We start from the raw sequence: 28,000 nt of genomic DNA on the forward strand, positions 1-28,000 counted from the left end.
TACATATACTGGGGTCAAGTCTCCAGTTTGGGAGCAATTAGAAAACTGGCCACAAATTATACAGCTTTTCGAAAGTGAAGTTATGGTGCACGTTTCGATGGATTCTTCAATTTTGGGTGGGGGGGGGGGCAGAGAAAGCGGTGCGGAGGAAACAGGAATATTGTTGTAGTTGGGACAGTATAGTTGTTTGGGGGAAATCAGTACAGTTCTCTGCAGTCTAGACTATGAGTCACAAAGGCTGTATTGCCTGCCTGTTACCAGGGTTAAGTTAATCTCCTCAGAGCTGAGAGGATTTTGGGGATGGGAAGGGAAGGCTTCAGTTACCATGGTTCACTTTGGTACCTATGAAATTTTCTTTGTCTGAATCTCTGCATTCATAACAATGTGGCTCATTTGATATCAGAAATAGGAATGAATGATGATATGCTAACCACTACAGTAGATCTAATTGCAAAGTCAAAGGCAGGGATTTGAATATTCAAGGATATTTGATATTTCAGGAAAGAAAGAAAGGAAGTCGCAGTGAGGTAGCTCAGTAAAGAAAGGATGAAATTAGTACAGTAGTGAGAAATGACCTGTGTCTGCAAGATCAAGATGTAGAACCACTTTTGAGTGGAGATCTGAAATAGCAAATGAAAGAAGCTGCCTGCACCCTCTGGCTGCAGAGGAGTGGTTTCTCTTGTGGCACGGTGGTACAGTGGTGAGCACTGCTGCCTCACAACACTGGGAACCAAGGTTAAAATCCGGCCTTGGGTCACTGCCTGTGTGGAGTTTCCACATTCTCTCTGAATCTGTGTGGGTTTCCTCCGGGCATTCTGGTTTCCTCCCACAGTCCAAAGATGTGCAGGTTAGGTGGACTAGCTATGCTAAATGGCCCCTTAGTGTCCAAAACGCTGCATAGGTTGGATTAAGGGATTAATGGGATAGGGTGGCGGAGTGAGCATGGGTGTACTCTTTCCAAGGGTTATGCAGACTCGATGGGCTGAATGGCCTCCTTCTGCCCTGTAGGGATTCTATGACGCTTCCACCTTAATCTCCCTGCTGGCCCTGCACCCACTGTGCCTGCGCCTCTCCTCCCGTAGGTTGCTCACTGTTGCCACTGGGCCTCCTCACCCTCCAAATCCGTTCTTCCTCCTCAGAGGAGGTCCCAGCAGCTGAGTATATAATTCCCATGATCAGAAATGCACAAGGCACTGTCTGGGTGGACTGTGCTGAAAGCCTCAGACTAAGGTGGCAAGAGAAAGTGTCCAAGCATGGAATGCACCAGAAAGGACAGAAAACCTCTCAAGTTGCATAAATTTCCCGGGAACAAAACTCTAACCTAAAGACTCAAGAGCCTTTGCTTTGGAGGCCTTTTATCCCACTGTTGAATGAGAATTCAAGGGAAACAGTTGGCCGCCTGCCCACAGCGATGGCCACAAAATTGCACGGGCAACGTAAAATTCCTTTTAACTTGTAAATTAATGGCCTTAATTGGTCTCTCACAGGAGTCAAAAGTGTGCCCGCTGACCATCATGCCGCCTGCGTGCACAGTGATGTCGGGGCACTGGCACGATTTCACTTGAGTTTGGATCGGGTTCACGCTCATTTCCTTCATGTAAAATTCTGGCCAAAGAGTCTAATTTGTAAACTCGGCTGGATAAAATGGAACACAAGTGAAACAGACTGATGGATGTCAGTGACAGAAGTGTTCAAAATGCCACTTGTGCCATCTGGAGAAAGCTAGTGTGCTAGACATGCCAAGGAAACCAATATTCAATCAAAGATAGGGACTCTCCAAAATGAACAGAAGCAAAATAACTGTAAATGAAGAAAATAGTGCACTAATTAATGCTGATAGTTTCCATCATTGTATTTTGAAGAAAGAATAAAGGTAACTGTATTCTTCCAATGTTCACTTGCTTCAGGTAAAGTCCCTTTTACATTGGAACATTAATATTACTTGCTATTTCAAAAAGGTGAGAGAGTGAATACAAGGCAATCATAAGCCAGCTAGTTAACATCTGTTATCAGGAAATTGCTAGGATAACGTGATCGAACACCTTAAACATTTTTCAACTGATCAGAGAAAGCCAGCCTCTCTGTATCTTTACTCTGCGAAAACAGCATCCATTTTGAATACATTTACTGCCTTCTCTACTAGCTTGCCAGGCAGATTATTCCAAATACTTATCACCCTTTGGTTAAGAAAGTGCTTTTATCACACAGCTGCCAATTTGTGCACAGCAAGCTCACACAGGGAGTGTGATAACGATCAGATAGTCAGTTTTTGTGATATTGGATGAAGGATAAATATTGGCTAGGATAGCAGCGATAACTCCCTTGCTTTTCTTCAACTTAGTGCCACCCAAGAGGGCATGGAACATCTCATCTGAAAGACAGCACCTCTGACAATGCAGCAGTGTCTCAGTACTGGAGTGTCAGCAGCCTTGATTTTTATGTTCTGTCCCGGAGGTGGGAACCCAGATCGAAAGAAAAACAGCAAATAAGAACAATGGGCTTGTTTACTTTAAGATGGAACACCAGTAAAATGGAGAAAAAGGAATACCGGTCTGAACTGGGCATGTGTACTTGCAAGTGGAACACCAGTAAAATGGGGAAATAAGAATACTGGTCTGAACTGGTTATTTCTTCTGAGAAAGCTTCCATTTGAGCTAGGGCTGATGGTCTGGTAAAGCCTCACACAGCCACAAGCTTTCGTTATGGGCCAGGGATTAGAGAACCCCAAAGTGTGTCATGGAGTTCACCTGACCCACAACTTTTAATAGATTGTGGTATGGGGAGCACATGGCCCACTCTACAGGTGTGGCACAGCAGAAATGGAGAAGTGTTTTTTTAAAGCAAAACAATGTTTATGCTATGAACTCAAGTTAACCTTTTTAAAACGTACAGTGAACATCTTAGCAACCATTAATTCAAATACAACCCCCAAAGACTACAACACTAAGTAAACCTTTAAGCTTTCCTTTTTAACATCCATACGACTTTAAAAAAAAACCTTTATCAGAAGGACATCAGGTTAATGTCACTACTGAAAACATTTATAATTCTGAATTCACCAAATGATCAAGAGATAGTCTTTTGATGGCAGAGAGAACAGCAGTACCCCTGCTTGGTCTGGCTTCAGCTCCAACACTGAAAATGAAACTAAAACACACCCTGCAGCCAGCTCAAAAACAAACAGCCCAGCTCCACCCACTCTCTGACATCACTACAATAGTAAACACCCATTTCTTAAAGGTACTCTCACCACAGATATTTATATAACACCCATTTATAAACATCCATTTTTTGAAGGTACTCTCACATGACACCTCCCCACAAGAAAAAAAAACCCATCAACTTCAAGATGGTTTCATTTTTCATCTTTTCACCATCCTTTAAGGAATGCACACAGTAAATATACTTTATCATTTCAAGAAAAACAACACACGCAAACAGGTATAATAATATAGTCCATCTTTTTTCGTTCTTCTTCCTCCAACTGAAATCCTTCTCAATTGACAGTTTTTTTGAACAAGAAGGTCTCTGCACAATCCTTCCATTAATCTATGTCTCGGCATTTCTCTTTAAAGTCAGATACTTTAGTTCTATATGATCACAGAGTCCCTTGTAATTCTCCAATACAGGAGCATTGGTTATCACAGCTTTCAGGCAGTCAAGTGCCTGTTGAAACTCCGCTGTCCACTGGAATTTGTTACACTTCTTGAGCAAGTCCGTCAGTGGAGCAATCACGCTACAAAAACTTCACCAATGCATTAAACAAATCCACTCATGCCAAGAAATCGCATTATTTACCTTTGTCTTGAGGGTATCGGAAACTCCCCAATAACTTTTGTTTTCACATCCCATGTGATCATTCAACCCTCTCCAATTGTATCGCAAAGGAAAATGACTTGGGCTTTTCCAAATTCACTTTTGGCTAAGTTTATCACCAAACCCACCTTCTGAAGTCAATAGAATAACTCCATCAGATGTTTTAAATGTTCTTTCCGTGTCTGGCTGAAAATTACCAGATCGCCGATGTATACCACACGATTGGGTAATCCTGAAACAATTTGTTAGTTAACTGTTGAAATGTGGCTGGGGTGTTTTTCATGCCAAATGGCATAACTTTGAGCTGGTATATACCAGCTGGAGTCACAAAAGCTGAAATCTCTTTCACCCTTTCGGATAAAGGTACCAGCTCAAAGTTATGCCAGCAACCTTTAAGTAAATCCAGTTTGGAAATGAAAGCTGATTGTCCCACTTTCTTAATGCAATCCTCCAAACATGGGATAGGATAATGGTCCATTCTTGTAACTGCATTAACCTTTCTGTAGTCCACACACAACCGTTGGGTACCGTCTGGTTTTGGTACCATCATTATGGGTGAGATCCATTGGCTGCAACCGCTTCAATTATGTCATTTTTAAGCATGCTCTCAATCTCTTTGTTAACCTGTGTCAATTTTAAAGGGTTAAGTCTGTATGGATGTTGTTTAATTGGAACAGCATTTCCCACATCTACATCATGTATAGCCATTTTAGTACTTCCCAATTTATCTCCACAAATATGCTCACGTGATATCAATAACTCTTTGAGGTCAGTTCATTTTTCCTCTGGAAGGTAGCTCAACAATTTATCCCAATTTTTAAGAACATTCTCATTTTCCAATTTAATTTGAGGTATGTCAAATTGACAGTCATCTGGATTTGGTTCACACTTTAAGTTCGAATCATTAAAGCCTCCTCCTTTTTCTCTCCTTCCCTTTCAAAGTACCTTTTCAGCATATTCACATGACACACTTGGAGAGTCTTACTTCTATCTGGTGTTTTTCCCACATAATTCATCTCATTTAATTTCCTTTCAATCTGATAAGGACCACAAATCCTAGCTTTTAAAGATTCACCTACTACTGGTAACAATTCTAAAAGTTTATCTCCACTGGCAAAACGACGAACTTTGGATTTCTTGTCCGCTACCCGTTTCATCACATTTTGTGCAACTTTTGAATGCTGTTTAGCCAATTCACCTACTCCGTTTAATTGTTCCCTAAAATTTGACACAAAATCCAATAATGTAAGTTCTGATTTCTCACTCACCAATTTTCCTTAATCAATTTAAGTGGTCCTTTTATCTCATGACCAAAAATGAGTTCAAAAGGACTGAATTTGGTGGACTCATTAGGTGCATCCCTAATTGCAAACAGTACAAATGGAATTCCTTTATCCCAATCCTCTGGATAATCTTGACAATAAGACCTCAACATTGTCTTTAAGGTCTGATGCCACCTTTCTAATGCTCCCTGTGATTCTGGATGGTACGCAGTTGATTTAAATTGTTTTATTCCTAAGCTATCTAACGTATTTGAATAACCTTGAGGTAAAATTGGATCCTTGATCCGATTGTATTTCTGTGGGTAGTCCATACCTGGTAGATAATTTAAGTAACTCATCCACAATCTTTTTAGCTGTAATATTACATCCTGGAATGGTCTCTGGAAACCTAGTAGACACATCCATTATAGTTAAAAGATATTGATTCCCACTTTTTGTTTTGGAAGCGGTCCTACGCAATCAATTAGGACCCTTGTAAAAGGTTCCTCAAATGCTGGAATGGGTATTAAGGGTGCTGGTTTTATCACTGCTTGAGGTTTCTCTGTCACTTGACATGTGTGACATGATTGACAAAATTTAACTACATCTTCATGTAGTCCAGGTCAATAAAAATGATTCTGGATTTTAGCTTGAGTTTTCCTTATTCACAAATGACCTCCCACTGGTATCTCATGTGCAACTCGCAACACCTCCTTTCTATACCCTACCGGCAATACTACTTGATGAACTTCTGCCCACTTTTCATCCGCCTGCATATGTAAAGGTCTCCATTTTCTCATCAAGAAATTACTTTTATGAAAATAACACTCTGGTATACACGCAGATTCCTCTTCTGTGTATGCTTTCTGATACATCCGTTTCATTTCTATATCTTTATGCTGTAACTCCGCCAATTTTCATGAACTAAAAATATCCATCTCACCCTCCACCTGTTCTTGTTCCTTTTCAACCAGCTGATCAAAAGTCAATTCTGATAATTGCACTTCAACTTCATTTTCACTCTTTGATTTCTCCTCTTGTCTTAACCTGGGACTTTGCGACCTTGTGGACACAATCTGGACAAATCCCAGGATATTCGCCCTTCAACACTTTAGTTGTCTGATTTTCCACTGACTTATCAACCACAGTAGGCATCACTCCCACCTGCGATCCAGATATATCATTACCCAAGATAAACTGTATTCCTGGACAAGATAGTTTCTCTATTACTCCTCCTACCACTTCACCACTCTTCACTGGACTGTCCAACCTTACTTTATATAATTGAACATGTGGGCAGCACAGTGGCCTAGTGGTTAGCACAGCTGCCTCACGGCACTGAGGTCCCAGGTTCGATCCCGGCTCTGGGTCACTGTCCGTGTGGAGTTTGCACATTCTCCCGTGTCTGCATGGGTTTCGCCCCCACAACCCAAAAATGTGCAGAGTAGGCGGATTGGCCACACTAAATTGCCCCTTAATTGGAAAAAGTAATTGGGTAATCTAAATTTATAAGAAAAAAATATAATTGAACACTACTCCTCTGACCCTGAATTCCACATATTACCACCTTTTCTGGCAACATTCTTCCCAAACTACATAACTCCTCATCTCTTACCATTAAAGATTGACGAGCTCCCGTATCTCTTAAAATTGTGATTTTTTTACCTACTCCTCCTGATACACATGAGTAAACTTTACCCACACAAGTAAATTCTTTAAAGAGATCTGGCACCTTCTTATCAATCACCTCTTGATCAGGCTGTACAATCTTTTGCACCTCCTTCGCTTCACTTGAGCTTTCCTTTACCCCTTTAACAACCCCTACTGTCTTATCCTGTATTACCACATCAGCCTCCCCAGTGCTTTTCTTCAACCACCAACACTGTGACTTTACATGGCCTAGTTTATTACAGTGAAAACATTTGAAACTTTGCGTTTCTTCCACCCTCTTGGATTTCTTTTTTAATCTGCGGTACACTCTCCTTATTATCTCCCATCAGACCACCTTTAGCTTTGCCACTTGAGTATTTCTCATGTCCCCAGTTTCTAGCCCTCACAGGCTGAAACTGATGTCGGAAACCAAGCTTTGATTTATGAACTTTGATTTATCATCTGCCATTTCTGCTGCTAATCTTGCAGTTTTAACCCTCTGCTCTTCCATATGAGTTCTCACTACATCAGGAATTGAATTTTATAACTCCTCCAAAAATATAATTTCTCTGAGAGCTTCATACGTTTGGTCTATTTTCAAAGCTCTTATCAACCTATTAAAATTACTCTGTTTGAGCCTTTCAAACTCCATGTATGTTTGACCAAATTATTTCGTTAAATTTCTAAACCTTTGTCTTCAGGCATTAGTTCATGTGCACCAAAGATGGAGTTTTTCACCTCCTCCTATGTCTTAGACTATGTCTCTGGTTGTGATGCAAACACTTCACTCGCTCTATCTACCAGCTTTGTTTGAATCAGTAATACCCACATGTCCTGTGGCCATTTCATTTGTTTAGCCACCTTCTCAAATGAAATGAAAAAGGCTTCTACCTCCTTCTCATCAAACCTTGACAATGCTTGGACATATTTAAATAGATTCCCACTAAGCCTTCAACTTTGACGCTCTTTCTCATTATCCTCATCACTATCATCCAACTGTACGTTTCCCTTTATGTCTGCCAATTTTAACTGACTGTCATGTTTCATGGCCATTTTCTGAAGTTCAAACTCTCTCTCTTTATCTTTTTCCCTGACCTGTATCTCCCATTCTTTCTTTTTGTTCTGATAGGGCTATTCTTTCTTTTCTCCTTTCTTCTCTCTTCTTTGCTTTTTCCTCTCTCTCTCTTTCTGCTCTATCTCTTTCTCTTTCTTTTTCCGCTCTCTCTCTTTCTTTTTCCTCTCTTTCGTATTCAAGCTGCTTTAATTCTTTCTCATGTTCCATTTGTTTAATTTGTAACTGAATTTTTGCCATTTCCAGTGAGTCAAACTGTATCCCAGGCAATTTTAAATGCTTATCCATCACCATAATTACCTCACCTTTTCACATTTTGTCAGGTAATGTTAACTGCAATGTTTTTGCCAAATCTAACAGTCTGCTTTTAGTCTCTGTCCGTAAGGTACTGTGTGTGACCGTCTCCACCCCCAAAAATTTCAGAGCCTCTGAAAGAGCCATTGTCCACAACACACTCCCCCACTTAAATGAGAATACCACACCTGAAAAACAACCACAATATGCTCACTCCTCACTGTCTTTAAGTTCACTAAGCCAATCCAATAGATAGACTTTTATCCCCCTCAAGCCCCCAATTTGTTATGGGCCAGGGTTTAGAGAACCCCAAAGTGTGTCATGGAGTTCACCTAACCCACAACTTTTTATAGATTGTGGTATGGGGAGCACACGGCCCACTCTACAGGTGTGGTACAGCAGAAATGGAAAAGTATTCTTTTAAAGCAAAACGATATTTATCCTATGAACTCAAGTTAACCTGTTTAAACATAGAGTGAATACCTTAGCAACCATTAATACAAATGCAGCCCTCGAAGACTACAACACTAAGTAAACATTTAAGATTTCCTTTTTAACATCCATCCAACTTAAAAACAAAACCTTTATCAAAAGCACATCAGGTTAAACTCACTACTGAATACATTTATAATTCTGAATTCACCAAATGATCAAGAGATAGTCTTTTGATGGCAGAGAGAACAGCATTACACCTGCTTGGTCTGGCTTCAGCTCCAACACTGAAAACGAAACTAAAACACACCCTGCAGCCTGCTCAAAAATGAAAGTAAAAAGCTGACAGACAGCCCAGCTCCACCCACTCTCTGACATCACTGCGGTAGTAAACACCTATTTCTTAAAGATACTCTCACTACAGATATTTACATACACACCCATTTAAAAACACCCATTTCTTAAAGGTACTCTCACATGACGCTTTCAACACCCTTCTCTATCTTTTTAATTCCGTGAGGGTAAGTTCATTCATTCTCATTTGTATCCTCCTTTTGAGGAGATTTTAAACCAGCAAGGGCAAGAACAAGAGAAAATGGGGATAGCTGATAATGATGATTATGATTGGAGGAAGAACAGATTACAACTACTTTCATATGAACACTGACAATGAAGGACAATGATCTTTTGTCTTTGGTATTTCTGCTATAAACCCTTCTCCCAAAACTCACCCCTGTGTAACTTGCTGGTCCCACCAACACCAGCTCAGATGCTTTCATCTCAAGGGGGAGAAAGGTGGTCTTAGTAGGGAAGTGAAAGCAGCACAAGGGAACTGGAGAGGAGGTATGGTGCCAGTGTCATAAACTGAAGGCTCCATGATGTGATGTGCTCTGATGCCCTGGACAAGAGTCACCTGGGTCAAAATCATCATGATCCATCATATACTTCTAACTCCAAAGCAGCATCCACAATCATGTCCAAGTCTAGAACTTGCCACATAATAAAGTTGTGTACAGTACTGCAGACCGCAACCACGTGGGAGCCACAAGCTGGAGCTTACTGCAGAGCCTGTCCCGATCAGCTTCGGCTTAAAGATTCTAATAGCCCTCTCGATGACCAATCTTGTCCTTGCTGAGGCATAGGCCATTGGAAACAGGGCACAAAGGCAGGGTTAAAATTGCCCAGAAGACTTACCAACTGAAATCCTGCTCCATTCTCAGTGTCTTCTATTTTAATTTGCTCCACAAGTAGGCCCCTGAAGCCTATGGGTCTTTTCTTTTTATAATGGGCAAGTTGATTGGGCCTCTTTCACCAGCCAGAAGTAAAAGACGCAAGCAGGGGACATTTCTACTTTGTTTTCTATTTTCAGTGGGACTGGAAGACCGGTCTGCAGCAATTTTAACTCTTACAATGCAAATTGTGTGCATATCTACATTAGGAATAAATTGGATGTGAACACTTTGCACCTGGTAACCTAGCTGATTGGAAGACCAAGTAGTTTGACTAAAATGAGAATGGGAAATTCTTCATCTGGAAAACGTGAATAAAAGAAAGCCAAAAAACAAAGACTTCATTTTACACAGAGTTGTTATAGCGTAACAGAAACAGTGGTGTAAGCAGAATCCACAGAAACCTTTAATACTTTTTATATATGTATTTCTGTTTAAAGAAATATGGGGGAAGGTCAGCGGAGTAGGAGGGGGTTCATTGGGAATAAGTTTTTTTTAAATAAATTTAGATTACCCAATTCATTTTTTCCAATTAAGGGGCAATTTAGCGTGGCCAATCCACCTACCCTGCACATCTTTGGGTCGTGGGGGCGGAACCCACGCAAATACGGGGAGAATGTGCAAAATCCCCACGGACAGTGCCCCAGAACCGGGATCGAACCCGGTACCTCGGCGCCGTGAGACAGCAGTGCTAACCCACTGCGCCACCGTGCTGCCCTCATTGGGAATAAGTTGATCAATCTTTCCAGCAGAGGCATGATGGGTCGAACAGCCTCCCTCTGTGCTATAAACATTCCATTCTACTAATTTTAATTTAATGGTTCAATCTGCTAAGAAAGCTGTACAAAATTAATTGAACATCAAGGAGGTGACAGGTCCTGGAGGATTGGGGCTTTTCCACTTCTGACCTCTTCACAGCCCCAGATACTTCTGTTTCGTGTGAAATTCAATTTGCTTTGAAATATCGGATTGACAGAACCTTGATAGGAAAATATGCCTAATCATTGTTTTTTTCTGTACATCTTCAGTTGTACCTGCACCTGCTAGAGCATCACTGCAAAACTTTGATAATTCATCGCCAAATCATTTATGAAGACAAACTGATTCAGCCTATGATTTCACCAAGTAAAAGAAATATGTGCCCACTGATAGTGGAAGAGAACATTGCGCGCTTACCTGTACTCAGAAATCACAGTGTAACTTCCTGATCCAGCCACAGTCTCGGGCCTCCAGTGCGACAGTCTGCACGGGGTCCAACACAATGCAGTTTCAAAGCAGCCACAGCTACAGGAACGCCCATAGCGGGCAGGCGTTGAAATTGCAGATTTATATTGAAGACAACAGGCAACAAGTTTTCCAAGTGTTTTAAAGGTATGTAGCAGTTTTTCAAATGTTTTTTTGCTCTTCCTTTTAAACAGGCATTGGCTCTTTTGAAGTAATTTGAGTAATTTATTTTTTTAATGATTAAAGATGATCATTATTTATTCATTTGTAAGCGAACATAGGTTTTGTTCTGTGAAACTATTTAAATCTGCACTATATTATTCTATAATTTTACGTGCGTCATGCTTAAAAGTGTTTGTATGATTTAATTTAGATTATAGCCATAAGATTTTAAAAGTATCCCAAGGCTTTTTGCTGTCACGGTCCTTGTAACAGCTGATTAAATTTTTTTTTTTACAAAATTTGTGTTTATAGAATCACTACAGAGCAGAAAAAAGCCATTCAGCCGGTCGAGTCTGCACTGACCCTCCGAAAGAGCACCGTACCCAGACTCACTCCCCCACCCTACCCCCAAAAACCCCCCAACCTTTGGACACGAAGGGACAAATCCACCTCACCTGCATATTTTTGGACTGTGGGAGGAAACCAAAACACCCAGAGGAAACCCATGCAGACATGGGGAAAATGTGCAAACTCCACACAGACAGTCACCCAAGGTCCGAATTGAACCCGGGTCCCTGGTGCTGTGAGGCAGCAGTGCTAATCAGTGTGACACCGTGTTACTCATGATATTATGTTTCTGCCTTGTTTACATCAATTATCTTATTCATTTAGAATTATCTCATAATTAAATGTGTTTTGATGTTTCAGTAAGAATTTTAGAAGCTTGTAAAGTTTAATGGAAAACATTTATTAATTAAATGGTTTCAAAGTTTGGTATTTATAAAATTAATGAACATTTAAGTTTAACTTTATCAGCTAAACAATGACATTTTGTGTAATGACCTCAACTTTTACAAACTCCTTACAATAAAATATATTTTTTCACTTAAACACAACGGTCAATAAAATATATATTTCTACATAAACATAACGGTTCTGCATATTTATAAAGGGGAGAGAGGGAGATGAGAAGGGAGGGGTTTAAGATGTATCAATTATTAATTTTACGAGCTAAAGGTCCGAAAGCAGCAGCTGCTGAAGCACAGCATCCTGGCACACATCTCTTCTGACATCATTTCTGGGTGTCTTTCGCCTATAAACTCGTCGGGGTGGGTAATTGATTTGCTTCCTTTCCAGGCGGAGATGTAGCCTGATTCTTCTCTCATGATCCCTGAACCAATGTCAAAGCCTCTAAAAAAGGTCAAGGATTTTTTGAGAAGCTCAGCAACAAGTGTCCGAGCGGAAGTGCAGCATGATTACAGATTTTAAATATGTATTGGATTCTGCAATACCTGGTAGAGAGGTAGAGACATTAGCTTACATAGGCTTGCATAGGTCAACTAAGACATTATAATAATAATCACTTATTGTCACAAGTAGGCTTCAATGAAGTTACTGTGAAAAGCCCCTAGTCGCCACATTCCGGCACCTGTTCGGGGAGGCTGGAACAGGAATTGAACCCATGCTGCTGGTCTTGTCCTGCATTACAAGCCAGCTGTCTTCGCTCACTGTGCTAAACCAGCCCATAATAAACCTTGTTAAAGCATCTCAAGTAATCACTGAGGCTTGTAAGAATGAACATTACATGGGGGATATACTTAAACAACACAGCTTAAAATACATTGCAAAATCCAAATGTACTTTAGCTCTTAATCAGCTGGGAGGACAGGCATGCTAACATTAGTGTCCTTGAAGGAGTCAATAGCACCAGTATTGAGGCCAAGATCATCTGAAACCAACTTCGCTGGGTCGCATATATGCTTAGAATGGCAGAGTCCCTACTGCCAAAGTAAATCTTCTTCACCCTGCTCAAGGAAGGGTCCCGAACAAGAGGAGGACCAAGGAAGCTCTCAAAGACACCTTGTAGGCTTACCTGAAGAAATGGAACATGGACATTAATGCCTGGAGACACTTGCTTGAAAGAGACCTACTTGGAGGAACCTCCTGATCGAAGGGTCACAATTCTTCAAGAACACCCGATCAAGAGCAGGGTAGCATGGTGATTAGCATAAATGCTTCACAGCACCAGGGTCCCAGGTTCGATTTCCGGCTGGGTCACTGTCTGTGTGGAGTCTGCACGTCCTCCCCCTGTGTGCGTGGGTTTCCTCCGGGTGCTCCGGTTTCCTCCCACAGTCCAAAGATGTGCGGGTTAGGTGGATTGGCCATGATAAATTGCCCGTAGTGTCCTAATAAAAGTAAGGTTAAGGGGGGGGGTTGTTGGGTTACGGGTATAGGGTGGATGCGTGGGTTTGAGTAGGGTGATCATGGCTCGGCACAACATTGAGGGCCGAAGGGCCTGTTCTGTGCTGTACTGTTCTATCTGTACTGTTCTATTCTATCTAAGAGGAGGCTCGGAAAAGGACCTGAGAAAGGAATACCCGTGACCTAGAGTCCAAGAACCGATCCCACCTTTTGGAAACTACCGCCAATGAGTGACTGAAGATACAGGCTCATCAGCCACACAAGGACCCAGAGAACTGTGACCAGTAACACAGAGTATCTTAGGTGGACACTCGTACTGGTTAGCGAGTGGTCGCCGAAGGTTACATTCACTCCAAACCCATTCTATCCACTATAGACATAGACATAGAACAGTACAGCACAGAACAGGCCCTTCGGCCCTCAATGTTGTGCCAAGCCATGATCACCCTACTCAAACCCACGTATCCACCCTATACCCGTAACCCAACAACCCCCCCCTTTACCTTACTTTTATTAGGACACTACGGGCAATTTATCATGGCCAATCCACCTAACCCGCACATCTTTGGACTGTGGGAGGAAACCGGAGCACCCGGAGGAAACCCACGCACACAGGGGGAGGACATGCAGACTCCACACAGACAGTGACCCAGCCGGGAATCGAACCTGGGACCCTGGAGCTGTGAAGCATTTATGCTAACCACCATGCTACCCTGCTGCCCCTATAGTACCTTTAATGGAATAACATCATAGAACATAGAACAATACAGCGCAGTACAGGCCCTTCGGCCCACGATGTTGCACCGTCCTGTGAAACCCTTCTAAAGTCCCTCTACACTATTCCCTTATCGTCCATATGATTATCCAATGACCATTTGAATACGTTTAGTGATGGCGAGTCCACTACTGTTGCAGGCAGGGCATTCCACGCCCTTACTACTCTCTGAGTAAAGAACCTACCTCTGACATCTGTCCTATATCTATCTCCCCTCAATTTAAAGCTACGTCCCCTCGTGCTGGACATCACCATCCGAGGAAAAAGGCTCTCGCGATCCACCCAATCTAATGCTCTGATCATCTTGTATGCCTCAATTAAGTCCCCTCTTAACCTTCTTCTCTCTAACGAAAACAGCCTCAAGTCCTTCAGCCTTTCCTCATATGATCTTCCCTCCATACCAGCCAACATTCTTGTAAATCTCCTCTGTACCCTTTCTAATGCTTCCACATCCTTCCTATAATGTGGCGACCAGAACTGCACACAATACTCCAAATGCGGCCGCACCAGAGTTTTGTACAACTGCAACATGACCTCATGGCTCCGAAACTCAATTCCTCTACCAATAAAAGCTAACACACCGTACGCCTTCTTAACAACCCTCTCAACCTGGGTGGCAACTTTCAGGGATCTATGGACATGGACACCGAGATCTCTCTGCTCGTCCACACTACCAAGAATCTTACCATTAGCCCAGTACTCTGCCTTTCTGTTATTCCTTCCAAAATGAATCACCTCACACTTTTCTGCATTAAACTCCATTTGCCACCTGTCAGCCCAGCTCTGCAGCTAAATCTATGTCCCTCTGTAACTTGTAACATCCTTCTGCACTGTCCACAACTCCACCAACTTTAGTGTCATCTGCAAATTTACTCACCCATCCTTCTACGCCCTACTCCAGGTCATTTATAAAAATGACAAACAGCAACGGCCCCAAAACAGATCCTTGTGGCGCACCACTAGTAACTGGACACCAGCCAGAGCATTTCCCATCAACCACCACTCTTTTTCTTCTATCAGCTAGCCAATTTCTGATCCAAACTGCTGAATCACCCTGAATCCCAGGCATCTGTATTTTCTGCAATAGCCTACCGTGGGGAACCTTATCAAACGCTTTACTGAAATCCATATACACCACATCACCTGCTTTACACTCATCCACCTGTTTGGTCACCTTCTCGAAGAACTCAATGAGGTTTGTGAGGCACGACCTACCCTTCACAAAACCATGTTGACTATCTCTAATCAAATTATTCCTTTCCAGATGATTATACATCCTATCTCTTATAAACCTTTCCAAGACTTTTCCCACAACAGAAGTAAGGCTCACTGGTCCATAGTTACCGGGGTTATCTCTACTCCCCTTCTTGTACAAGGGGACAACATTTGCTATCCTCCAGTCCTCTGGCACTATTCCTGTAGACAAAGATGACTTAAAGATCAAAGCCAAAGGCTCAGCAATCTCCTCCCTAGCTTCCCAGAGAATCCTAGGATAAATCCCATCCGGCCCAGGGGACTTATCTATTTTCACACTTTCCAGAATCGCTAACACCTCCTCCTTATGAACCTCAAGCCCTTCTAGTCTAGTAGCCTGTATCAGTATTCTCCTCGACAATTTGTCTTTTTCCTGTGTGAATACTGATGATAATACTCATTTAGCACCTCTCCTATCTCCTCAGACTCTACGCACAACTTCCCACTACTGTCCTTGACTGACCCTACTCTTACCTTAGTCATTCTTTTATTCCTGACATACCTATAGAAAGCTTTAGGGTTATCCTTGATCCTACCTGCCAAAGACTTCTCATGTCCTCGCTTGGCTCTTCTTAGCTCTCTCTTTAGAGCCTTCCTAGCTAACTTGTAACTCTCAAGCGACCCAACTGAACCATCACGTCTCATCTTCACATAAGCCTCCTTCTTCCTCTTGACAAGTGATTCAACTGCTTTAGTAACCCATGGTTCCCTCACTCAACCACTTCCTCCCTGCCTAACAGGTACACACTTATCAAGGACACGCAGTAGCTGTTCCTTGAACATGCTCCACATTTCCATTGTGTCCATCCCCTGCAGTTTTCCTCTCCAGGCGATGCATCCTAAGTCTTGCCTCATCGCATCATAATTGCCTTTCCCCCAGCAATAACTCTTGCCCTACGGTTTATACCTATCCCTTTCCATCGCTAAAGTAAACATAATCGAATTGTGGTCACTATCACCAAAATGCTCACCTACCTCCAAACCTAACACCTGTCCTGGTTCATTACCCAGTACCAAATTCAATACGGCCTCGACAATACAACCTCATGACAAACCAAAATTTAAAAAAATCTTTCACTTTGTGACTCCTGTCACAACATGTGGACATTGTAGAGTGCATAAAGGGTTAAGGTAATGTTACTACTCTCGTCACTATATGATACTGCAGAGCAACCATATAAATATCACATGCCCACTTGACCCCCTTAACTTCTGGGAGAGAGCAAGAGAAGTAGATGTGAGATAGCTTAACTGACAGCATAGTTTAGTATTGTAGATGTGTAATATCATCTTTACTTAACTAATTCCTTAGTAATATGTTTGAATCTAATTCAGTGTAGTGTAATATATTAGCTTTGTTTGTTAAACACTGCTTGCTGTTCTCTGTAAACACGATAACCTTCACCATCCTGAAAGAACAAAAACACAGAACACAACTCCAAACTCACTTTGAACAGCAAAGTACCTTTTTTTAAATAAATTTAAAGTACCCAATTGTTTCCAATTATGGGGCAATTTAGCGTGGTAAATCCACCTACCTTGCACATCTTTGGGTTTTGGGGGCAAAACCCACGCAAACACGGGGAGAATGTGTAAACTCCACATGGATAGTGACCCAGAGCCGGGATCGAACATGGGACCTAGGCGCCGTGAGGCAGCAGTACTAACCACTGCGCCACTGTGCTGCCCGTAAAGGACCTTTTTAATGGAATTAACAGCCTCATGCCAAACCAAATTAACAAAAAAATTAAAATTTATCTTGACTCCACTTTATTTGTATTTTAAACATATTTCTAAATGCTAAACACGAATAATATAAAACATCAACCCACCAAAAATATGGCCCCCGATGTCTCCTGCCTCTGCTCGATGATCCTGGACCAAGAAAAGAAAGCGCAAATTAAAAAGTGTAAAAACTTAACAAACATCGGAGCAAGCAGGCCACGTTAGCGCGGTACCTGGATTTTGAATACAGCAAGTTCAGCAAGGCACATCAAGACAAGCAGGCGGATGAAAAATGGACAGGGAGTTTAGTCACGGTGCGCTTCTAGCGTGCATGTCCGTGCGTCGACATTTCCAGCTGCTCACCCGACGCATGTGCAGCAGACCATTGACTTAAGTCCGAGAATGGACATGAAGTTACGGGCCAACATTTGCATTAACTATAATTTCTTTATATTTAAAACATCAGAACAAAGAAAGCACAAGTAGTCAATACTGTCAGATGCTCTCTATTTCTCTCTGACAGCCATTTCGTTTGATGTGGGAATTCTTTCTTTTCAAGTAGGATTTTCGTAAGAAATTCCACATGGTTCAGCTGTTGTTCAATCATTTAAGTAGATACATAAATATTGTTATGCGCCTTGGGGCGCATAAAACAAAATGACGACTAGTCATTTTTAAGACTGAATTATTGCAAAACAAGTTGCTGCCCACATTGGAAGGTCAGCCATTGACCCCAATGAGAAATTGAGAGAAATTTCTTATGAAAATTGAATTTTAACTTAACTGGCTGTAAACTTAAAATATTTCCACGTTTATAGATTTTGCAAAAAGGATGCAAGGCATAAACAATGATAAGCTGCATCTTCATGGGGTCAAGAATGGTTTCAAAGGGAAGATAAAACTGCAAATGTACAAATCACGGCCTATCTTTAGCCCTTTAAAATGTTGAGGAATCTGCCATACACTTGCAGAATTTTCTCTTTTTATTTCATCAGAAAAGTATGTTGGCCTCTGCTAAGAACAGAAAAACAGAGAATCTTTAAATATAACAAGACTGGGAAACAAAAGACAGCTGGGCTAAGGGATGTTATATAGTCAAGTAACAATCACAAAGAAGTACATCTGACAGGAGGGATTAGCAGCTGCTATATATGTCAAAAGAAGGTGGCTTCAAACAGCCTGTAGCAAAGATGATTTTCTACAAGCCTGGTATTGATTCACATTGGCTGGACGAGGCTTCAGCAAGAGCTGACTTCAGTTATCCAGCCTGAAAGATCAATCAACCTGCCATCTTAGAGGCCCCAGATTCAATTTCTTGCTGTGTGTATTTTTGTTTACTGGGAATATTGTCACTTGAATGGAATAAAAACACAACCAGAGATATGAAAAAGGTAATTCAGGAAAATATTAAGGATGGATTTACTGCGTGCGTGGGTGGTGGGATGGAATCACAAACAGAGACTCGTTTAAAAACTTGATCCTAAAACTCTTGTTTGAAGACATACTTTCTGACGTGTCAAGCATTTGATGGGCAACCTTGTTTCCTCTAATCTGTCCTTTCCTTCACCTTCTGGTTTTCAGGGTTCCATAAGGAATCCTCATGGAATTGGTGGGATGAGACAGCAGCTGGCAACTCGCTGATGTTCAGGGACTAAACCTGGCTCCATTACGAGTTCCCAGCTGTTAAGTGCAGGATGATCATAAAGTCCAGATGATGACTTACAAAAGAACTGTGTTGTTTTGGTTAATTTGTTTCTCATGATGCAATCGCATTACAAGCTTAGGACCTGAACAAAGCTGTTTTAGATTTGCATCAATATTAAAGCCAGACGGCAAAGTTTCAGAAGTCTCGAACCATCTTTTCAGTCCATTCGTGGCAATGGTTGGAATATCCAAGGTGGTGCACCTGCAGTTTCCTGAAGCTACCTGCCTCTTCTGAAGTGCCATTGGTACCACCAGAGGCTTGAAGTTTTCACGAGGAAGCATAACTGAGTTATTGGAGTGCAAGCTGAAATGTGGGTGGGTGGTGTGATGGAATGCATAAGCAATCTTGCATATAATAATGTACACAACCTCTGACCAGCAGGTGGCAGTGTAAACCTACCATGTGACACTGTGCCTCGGGAAGTTGGGAGTAAGTCATGTTGGTGGATAGACATAGTTTGCAGTAGCTCAAGAATCATTAGTTAATGTTAGTAGTTACTAATACATTTATTTCAGTTATCTTTACCACGCATTTGTTTTATAATAAATTGCTTTAACTAGTCAATAACTCGATGTTCTGTAGTGCATCATTCCTATCAGCCAGTGTACAAGAACATGACATGGCACCAGAAGTGATGATTGACTAAGAACAAGACGATTCCACGAAGATCCAAACAATTTAAAGATAGCTCCAAAGAAAAAGAAGGTACAATAAGAAAATTAATTTTTCTACTAACCTCATAAGCTACTATTCAACACACTGTAAGACTTTGAAGCACAGGATTGAAGGTCTGAAGGCACCTCAACAGCTTTGGATCACCGGTAATGTAGATGAGAATTGGCGAATGTTCAAACAGCAGTTTAAACTCTATGTTGCAACCCTTGGTCTGCAGGCACAGCCTGACGAGAGGCACATTGCATTGCTGCTCACTGTAGCAGGTCCCCAAACAATTGAAATATTGAACACGTTTGTCTTCGATAGCGAGGTGGATAGCAAGAACTTCAACAAAGTTCTCAAGCAATTTGACCATCACTACTCTCCTAAACAAAATGAGACATTCGAGCGCTATATGTTTTGCACGCGCACCCAGAAAGCAGGCAAATCATTTGATAGTTTTCTAACTGACTTGCAGTTGAAGGCACAGTCGTGTAATTTTAGTACCCTTCAGTCATCAATGATCCGCGATCAGATAGTATTCAGGATTTCTAACGACAAGGTACGCGAGAGGCCTCGAAGAAAAAATGAGCTTCAGCTTGACGATGCTGTCAAAATATGTCACGCTAGCGAGCTTGCAGCAAAACAGATTAACACATTGAATCTCAGACATTTTGGCACAAAGATAGAATAGGCAGCCAATGCCATTAATGCAGTGACGCACTCAGTAAAAAACATGGTCCCAGCACAGGCGGCCATTTTTAGAGGCCGACCCGATCCTCCATTTCATGCCAGCAATGTGGCAAATAGCATTTGCCACAACAATGTCCAGCGTTTGAAAAGATGTGCTCCAACTTTAACTGCAAAAATCATTTTGCGACGCAATGCTTTTCCAGGAAAAAAAGCAGAACAAAAGCCATTAACACAGTTGGTGAAGTGTGCCTCAAAATTACGTTTTCTGTTGACATGATTCCTAGTGAAGACATGGATAGTCAAGTCATGCAAAATGACAACACCTTCATGAAAATTTGCATAGCAATAGTGAATTAAATACAAAGATTCTAAAAGACAAATGGACAGTTCCGTTAATGATTAATGACACATTAATAACCTTCAAACTCAGGAGAGAGAGCCAACCTCATCAGTTTGTCAGATTTTAAAAAGCTGAGAATTAAACCACAAGCATTAAACAAAGCAGTACCGCTGAGAGACTACAATGGAAATTAAATTACAATGTTAGGCGCATACAAGCTCGATGAAAATGTGAAACACAGTGTTCACACTGTAAAATTTTCCACTGTAGAGTCGGAATGTGAATCTCTGCTAGGAGTAGAAGCATGCGAGGAACTTCATCTCATTAAGCAGGTTTACAGTGCAGGCAGCAATGCAACCAAACAACATGCATCAGTAGATTCCATACTGCAGGAATTTCCTGAGATATTTCAAGGCTTTGGTACTTTACCTTACACGTATAGAATCCAATTAAAGGAAAACGCAAAGCCCGTAATTCACACACACGGAGAAGTGTACCAGCTCCATTGAAAGACAAATTGAAGGCTGACCGAGAAAGGGGTGAGAGCTTTAGGCGTAATTAAGCGCATAGAACAACCTACAGATTGGGTAAACTCGATGGCTTGTGTCAAAATAAAAGAAGAAACCAAAGATGGAGTCTCGCAAAAAGTGATAACATAACTCCATGAGGGATGGCCTAAAGGTTCCAGCTCAAGTTGTAAGGGCCGAGTTAAGTGAGGCAAATGGATTTTTGCTTTGACAACAAAGAATTGTAAATCCACAATCATTAAGGTCGGTGATTCTTAACAAAATCCATGAAGGGCACTTGGGAAGAAAAAGGTGTAAGAAAAGAGTCGAAGACACAGTATATTGGCCGGGTATCAACAAAGATATTGAAGCAATGGTACAAAACTGCACACAGCGTAGGAAAATGAATGGCTGCACACAGTGCAGGAAGTTAAAAAACCTGCACACGATGTAGGAAGCTTCAGTTTAAATAGCCGGAAGAGTCCGTTACTCCAAGTTTAGAGAGGAAACTGATCTTTCAAAAAAGGAGGCCACAGGAGATTTGAGGACAAATCCACAGAGATTTGACGATAGATCCGAGAGAAGACAGCTAGATGACACAATCAGACTGGAAGATTCCAAAAGGAATGGATGGGTAAAGCATGCGGAAGTACTGCGACAGGCAGGTCCAAATTTGTACTGAATCATCACTGATGATGGCATAGCCTTAAGGAGAAACAAAAGAGCTCTGCTGAAAGTGCAGCAACCTTTTGTAATGCAACCGCAAGACGAAGTGGTGAGTAATCCTATGACAGCTGAAGAAGATACAGTTCAGCCACATTAACAAGATAAAGACACACCAATACAAAAACAACAAGCAGAAGAACAACAAGTAGCATCCACAACCACAAAGGAAGATGAAGTAACTTCACAAATTCACTCAGAAGATCAACAAGGCACAGACATAATCCTGAAAGACTGAATTTGTAATGGACTGTAAATAGTTAAATGTTCTACCCAATGCATATCAGATTGTATTGTAAAAAATTGAGTTATGAATGTAAATAACTATATTTCCAAAGGAAAGGGGATGTGATGATATGCATAAGCAATCTTGAATCTAATAATGCATATGACCTCTGACCAGCTAGTGGCAGTATAAACCTACCATATGACTCAGTGCCTCAAGGATTTGGGAGTAAGTTGTGTTGGTGGATAAGACGCATTTTGCAGTCGCTTAAAAATCATTAGTTAGTGTTAGTAGTTTGTAATGTATTCATTCCAGTTAGCTTTACCATGCATTTGTTTCAATAATAAATTACTTTAATTATTCAAGAACTATGGGCGGGATTCTCCCCTACCCGGCGTGACGGGGGGTCGCGGCGTAGGGGAGTGGCGCCAACCACTCCGGGTTCGGGCCTCCCCAAAGGTGGGGAATTCTCCGCACCTTTGGGGGCTAGCCTCGCACCGAAGCGGTTGGCACCAGAAGACTGGCGCAAAAAACCGGCGCCCTCGGCAGCGGGGCTGGCCGAAAGGCTTTCGCTGGTCGGAACATGCGCCGGCAGTGACGTCAGCGGCAGCTGGCCACTGATGTCACCACCGGCGCATGCGCGATGTGGGTTTCTCTTCCGCTTCCGCCATGGCGGAGGCCGTGGCGGCCGCGGAAGAGAAAGAGTGCACCCAGGGCACTGGCCGGGAGTCTGAGCGGGGGGCCCCGATCGCGGGCCTGGCCACCGTGGGGGCACCCCCCGGGGTCCGATTGCCCCCCGCCCCCTCCCCCCCAGGACCCCGGGGGCCCGGCCGCGCCGGCGATCCCACCGGCGACGGGAGAGGCCTCCCAGCGGCGGGACTTCGGCCCATCGCGGGCCGGAGAATCGCCGCAGGGGCCTTGCCGATCGGAGTGGCGTGATTCCCACCGCCGCCACTTCCCGGGTGGCAGAGAATCTCTGCCACGGCAGGGGCCGGATTTTCGGCGGCCCCAGGCGATTCTCCGACCCTGCTGGGGGTCGGAGAATTTCGCCCATGATGTTCATTCCTTTGGGCGTAATTAAATGCATAATACTAGTGCTTCATTCTTATCGGCCAGTGCACAAGAACATGACAGTGGGAGAAGAGCATTTCATTGGGGAGTTTAGATCGGACTTTCACTCCAGATTCAATCTGCATTCATATGGTGACAACAGAATGTACTCTTTTTGCAAAACAAAACTGCTTCAAATTAATGCTAGAAATCGTGATTTAACTAAATGGGAACAAAGTCCCATAGCGAGCACATTTAACTGCGTGTTTCTTGGTTCTCACAGTGGCAAGAAACAAATGGCACATGGCTATAAAATGCCCTTTGCTTTAAATAAAGGGCCTTAGCAGGGAACGTGTTTTCTACACCGAGGTGTAGCGAGGCCCCCGTTGAGACTCCCTCCCCCTCCCCAGCATACTATGGGAAGGCCCTCCTCTGCACTCCCAACACCCACGCAGGGCACCACCGGCCTGATCACCAGCACACAGAAAGTGCCAGCTTGGCAGTGTCAACCTGGCACCCTGGCAGTTCTCCTGCCAGCTGGCAGTGCCACCTGTTCACCTTGGCAGTGCCAGGCTGGCACCCAGGTGTCACTGCCAGGGTGTCAGGATGGCACTGCCAGGGTGCCACCCTGCCCGAAGGACATGCATATGGGGGTCCCTGGTCCCCTGGTGACCCCCATGAGTGCCGTACTGTCTGGTCCCTGTTTGTGGGGACCAGTGCTGAATTGTACTCGCCCGAGGTCTTGGAGGCAAAGGGGTTAGATCCCATCGCCTCGGTTAACTCGGGAATCCGCACATTAAAATGAGACCAGCTGTCTCTTGCTCTAATATTCAGATTTGCCAAGAAGTGTTCCCACAATGGGCGGGATTTACATCACAACGTCTCGCGAGATTGCGGTAGATCTTACAAGGCATTGTGAGCCAAGTAGATCCTGGGAGCCGGATCTCCCAGCTTTTATCAGCCATGTTGCACCACAGCAAGTTGCTTTTCGGGCGCAACGTAGCCATTCGATCACACCCCTAATGTGCATACACCCAGCATTACTTGCGTTACTTGCTTTCCTTCCATCTCTGTGTGTTTCTCATACTCCTGATTAGAAAATTCCGTGCTCATTTATTTATATAACTTGTTATTATTTTAAACATTATATAACTGTCAAAATTACCTCGTGAAACCTTTTCCCTTCCACTGCCATCCTATAACTCACATGATAATGGATTTGTTTGCATGTCAGCTTTTAAAAATTATTAAGAGCCCATGGTGAGCTAATTTGTTTATAACATCACTCAAACTATAGAAACCAAGGTAGTCTAAACATTCATTTGCTACAAAACTAGCATACTGTACAAACATATGTTATTGTTTTGTCTCCAGTTCAAAAAACCTCATGTTCTTAAACTCACATCAATTTTATAATATTGTTCTCATGCAACATTCAGTACTTCTACACAACAAAGAAAATGGCGTTCCTTTCCCTTTTTGAATTTCCTGTACATTGCATAAAAGTCATGTTTTTACATGTTGCTTGGAAAATATTGAATGATTTCAATAATATTTGGACTTTTCATTTGAAATGGTTAGAAGTGATGCTTTACTGAACATTGTGCGACAGTAAAGCACAGTTTAATGTTTTAGACAATTATCCTTCCTTCCAGCCAGTTTAACTGAATCAGAAAAATATAGTATACATCTCTTTGAGATTAATCAGTGTGATTTCAGATATGTTCTACTTAGGCAAAGTTGGAAATGATGCAGGCCTAGAAGCAGAGTGACAGAATGTCAATAAAGTTCTAATGTTTCCACTCTTGTAGGGTTATTCACTGAAGTAATCTCTTTGTTGCACTATATACAATCAATGTACTCTACACATGACATCAAAACTGAGAGTGGAACACACAATTTGTGACAGGCAATGCCTATTTATACCCAGTGACAGACAGTTGCAGCTTAACCTTGCAGTTTTTGCACAAGGCATTCTGACAGACATTAATGGACTAAAATTTTCAAAGACTATTATAACAATTACATTCACACTGAGCCAGTTAAAGCCAAGGGAATGAATTGACAAGCTAGTCAAACTGCCAATATCCTGTACTTCAATCGCACCAATATTTTTAATCTTACCGTCATTATATTTCCCTTTAAATGTCAATCATCATGTGTTCAAACAAATGCACCGGGTTCCATGATTTAACATTTGATATTCCACAAAAACTGGTCTCCTGTTGAGGAGAATGGGTGCTCGTCTGATAAATTAGCACTGATAAGAGAAACAGATATCTATTCTAGATCGGCATAACTTGGGAGTGCAGAGGCACCTATAGCATTGTCAGGTTATGTCTCCTCATCAAATTGCCAGGGCCTCAATTTGACACCAAATACCCTCATCCCCACCATGTGGATAATATTAACAAATAATCGGAGTATTGCTTCTGCAGATCCAGGTAGTGTCCAGATTGAGGTACGCAGAAGTATAATAACTTAATCCACTCCATAATCAACTCATTAAGTACGGTAAACCCTCTTTACAAGAAAAAATCAATTTCTGATGCAAGTGTGGATGAAATTACAATACGAGTGCTGAACCACAAACAATTATGACTGAATGGTGCAAGACTGCAAAGCATCATGTTGTGTGGTCCTTTTTTTATGGTCCGCGTTCAGGTCTTGCCCAGTTTGTTACTGGAAACCACAGAATGAGTCTCTGCCTTTACAATACAGAACTTTTCTTGAATGAAAGCTGTATTTTTTGTCTCTAATGCTCGAAGCTTCCATTCGGTTATGCTGGGATTTCCTGGCACAATTTGCTCAAAATCTGCAAAACCTGTGCAAAAGAAAAAGACATTTCAATCACAAATTATGTTCAGCGCGAATCAGGTTTTCATGATCTTCTGTCCCAGTTTGAAGATCACGTGAGAAGGCAACTAGCCCCATAAAACTGGGCAATCCCCAAGATCAAATTATTCCCCATTGGGTGTTCCCACTAATTGTGTCTATTTGTGGGTCTAAAACTAAAAACATTTTTGTTTTAGGTGCCAGGACATTATTAGACATGTTTTAAAAATACAATTTACTCAGAAAATAATTGCACACCAATATAACTAGTAAATGGTTCTGCAACGCTCTTTAAAAGTCATTTTCAGCTTATAGGAAGTGAACTTGACACTGATTTAAAATTATTTTGTGGTAAACCCATTTTCAACTGGAAGAATCAAACTGCAACAAATTAAAAGTGACAAAGGAAGAATATTTAGAACAAAGTTCTGTTCTTAAAAAAATAAATGTCGTACCTGGTTGCACTAGCTCATGGCAGTTCAGTGAGTTTGAATTGCAAACCAAATAAAACACTCCTCTAATCTAATGCAAATTTCCACCCAAATCATTGACGTAATACAGATGGAGGTAGAGTTTGGGTTTTGGTGAAATCAAAAGATTAGTAGGACTTTCTTGTAGTCAATATAAAGTGTGCTATAGTTTTGTTTGAGGTATTGCTTGCTCGGCTTTACATTTTGTGTCAAGGTAAATTTGTGGTAGAATTGTACCTCCTTCTTAATCTATATCTCAATTTGGACTATTCATAATGAGTGTAAATTGCCAATCCTCTTGTTGGAGGAACGTTGGGTGATGACCAATTGAAAAGCAGTATCTGAGGTGCAGGGGGATAACATTTCGGACAGTTGGTTTGAGCTTGTGCAACAAGGCTTCCTTTTGAAATTAAAAGTGCTGATAGTTTTGTGTTGATGCTCTACTCTGCATGTAACCAGAGACAATATATATAAAAAACCTCCAAAAGTAAATATCATTGCTTTTTATTGGAATTTAAATGCAGGAGAATGCAGTTTAATGAGATGTCTGCAAGCTTCATGTGTCTCTGAGGATTTGTTATGGTTATATCTTGCTTCCAGGCAATGTTTTAAGTATTTATGTACAAATGCGTTTGGACAGACATACCATTTTCAGCAAAGGTTTTGAGCTAAACTGTAGTTTGAATTCAGGAGGTGGTGGTCAAGTCAGAATTCCCACTGGTCGGATCTTCCAGTCCTGCCAAAAGCAATTCCTGGCTGCAGGTTCCCCGGTGATGAGCTATACAATACGCCATAGATATTGGCGGGATCAGAAAAGCCCATCAGCAGCCAAGGGTGAGCTGCCTCAGACGCCGGAAAACTCACCGTGAGGGGGGCAGAAACTGCTCTTCTAGGTAAAACTAGGAAGATTCTTATCCTGCTGAAATAGTTTACTACGCATATTGTAATGTATCTGTGATTCCCACTTTTCAACAGAATGCAGTGACTTCTGGATTTGGTAATGTGAATTAACCGTTTCACTAATTAGTGCTCAGCAATGGTCGAGTATGTAATTTACAGACCTTTAGGCAGAATTTTACACATCGTGGGCAGATGTGTGCCTAACCTGGACGTACATGAAGTCATGTAGGAAGACATTGGAAGACTAAAATGGCAGGGGGATGAGAACCTGTACAAGGAGTCATAGAAGAGGAAATTAAGGCCAAAAATAGAAGACAGAAAAGGGAATAGGAAAAGTGATAGGCAGATTCAAACAGGGTAACGGTGCAAAATAGTGGGAAAAGGACAATTAATGTTAAAAAGACAGGCTTTGTGCCTTAACGCATGGAGCATTCACAATAGAGCGGATGAATTAATCGTGCAAATAGATGTAAACGTTTATGATATTGTTGCAATTACAGAGACATGGTTACAGGGTGACCAGGGATAGGAATTGAACATTCAGGGGTATTCAAAGGACCGACGAAAAGAAAAAGGCAGTGGAGTTGCATTTCTGTCTAAAGAGAAGATTATTCAAATAGAGAGAAAAGATATGGGGCGGAATTCTCCGATGTCGCGCCGGTTGGGAGAATCGCGGGTGGACTCCCACCTCCACTCCATCCCTCTCCCCCTATTCAGGCGACACTGGTCCGACGCACTCCCGCGATTCTCCCAACCGGCGAAAAAGGTCGCGTAGTGTTCTGTGCGGCGCAAGCCGGAGAA

The sequence above is a fragment of the Scyliorhinus canicula genome, chromosome 9 (assembly GCF_902713615.1).
Source record: "Scyliorhinus canicula chromosome 9, sScyCan1.1, whole genome shotgun sequence".
Lineage (NCBI taxonomy): Eukaryota > Metazoa > Chordata > Chondrichthyes > Carcharhiniformes > Scyliorhinidae > Scyliorhinus > Scyliorhinus canicula.